Source organism: Ictalurus punctatus, chromosome 8 (assembly GCF_001660625.3).
Source record: "Ictalurus punctatus breed USDA103 chromosome 8, Coco_2.0, whole genome shotgun sequence".
In the NCBI taxonomy this organism is placed as follows: Eukaryota; Metazoa; Chordata; class Actinopteri; order Siluriformes; family Ictaluridae; genus Ictalurus; species Ictalurus punctatus.
This window is the reverse complement of record NC_030423.2, coordinates 12,391,403-12,393,358: the sequence shown is the minus strand read 5'-3', so window position 1 is coordinate 12,393,358 and position 1,956 is coordinate 12,391,403.

Below are 1,956 nucleotides of genomic sequence, written 5' to 3'. Positions count from 1 at the left end.
GTGCTGATGACATGAAATAAAAATTTTGTTACATTTATGCTGTCATTTGTTTGTGAAGGTTAAAATATTAATTTAACAGCTCAGTGTTGCGTTTACAACTGAAATTTCAGTTCTTTTCGCAATTTTATTACTTTCTGAACTCCCCTCGGACTCTGCCATTAAGGACTCGGACTCGGACTCCATTGATTAAGCACTTGGTCTCGACTTGAGCTTGATAAAGGTGGGCTCGGACCCAACACTAACACTGAAAATGATTAAAGTGCTAGCGCCTAGTAATAAGGCAAAATGACACATTATCATATAAAATTAGGTCTGCAGTTCTTCTTCTCCTCCTGCAGTAAGCCTCCAGTATATATATATATATATATATATATATATATATATATATATATATATATATATATATATATATATATATATATATATATACACACACACACCTAAAATATGCATTTATTTGAAATATGGGAGAGTTAAATATGAGATCGCAACGATGACTTACTGTGTCATTATTTAAATATTATTTATTTATTTATTAATATTATTTGTGGCATGTCGCAATAAAGTTTTTTCCTTCTCCTCCAGATGCGAGTCTTTTTCAGGCATGCTGCATTTGTGCCGTATTTCCCTAGGTATACTTGTGACAATTTCTAGAGAATGAGGAAGCACAGGTAAATAAATTAGTATGAGAGAGAGGTATAGTGTATACAAGTTGTTCAAGGCACGTTCCCCTCTATAGTTTTCTCTTCTCATCTCCCTCAGTTCATGGACGAGTTACTGTTGGAGACAGGCAGTGTCCGATATGACATCATCGTTGGTCATGCAGGACTGCTTTGAGGGCTTAGCACTGGTTTGTGTCTCGCTAAACACGTGTATGGGTGTGTGTGTGTGTGTGTGTGTGTGTGTGAATGACAGAGTATGTTAATATGCATGTTAATAATTCCACAAAGGTTAAAATAATGTGTCCCTTTTAGAAACTAGAAAGAAGCATAGTAAGTGAAGTCACTAATTCAGTGATTCAGCAAGTTCAAATAATTTAGCTCATATAAGTTCAAACAGCGAATCAGATGCATTCTTTCTGTGATCCTGTGATTCTGTGAAGCCTAATTCAACTCTGCGTCTGGACTCATAGTACTCATGTCAAAACTGATTATTATAATTATGTTGAGGCATGATTTACTGCCTGAGGTGCCTGAGTGAACATTACAGAGGCATAAACCTTGACAGAAAAAAAAGAACTCTGGATTTGCATATGTTTGTATGATAATTGCTCTCTTTCTTTGATGGCATGTCTTTTGTATGTTTTGATGTACAACACAGTTGTGTGTTCTTAAAAACGTCTGTGTGCATCTGTGCATGTCTCAATCGTGGATATAATGAAATTTGGGTTGTGCTTGCATGACTGTGTGTGTTAGAAGCGGGCAGAAATCTGAGGCCAGCTCGAGGCTGCAGAGACAAAGGTTGGGTCATGTTGAAGAGCAGGCATTTGCTGTCTCAGGTTCCCTGTTTACCTGCGCTTCCTCCCTGCTGAACTTTTGGCCCCTGAAGTATAACCTGCAGTCTCCTGCCTCTCCACACCTTTTCTTCATCCCCCTTCCCTTGCTTCTTCACTTCCTCTCTCACTCCTTATCACGCTAATTCTACTTCTCAGTCCTTCACCTATTTAACAAAACTTCCATTTGTTCTCCAGCCCTCAGGCCTACACTGTTTGGTCACCTTTCTTTACTCTCTTTACTTTCTGCATGTGTCCATGTTGCTTCTCCTCCGTAAAGGCAGCGAGCGTCACTCTTCTTCAGAGTGCTTATGTTGCGTCTCTTTTTCGAGACGAGGTCGGATCCCACCACCTGCGACACAGTAAACCTTTCCCACAGTGGACAAACCTGACTTTCAAGTCCCACTCCTGGATGATAGGACCTCTGTTTGTTATGTGTGTGTGTGAGAGAGAGAGAGAGAGAG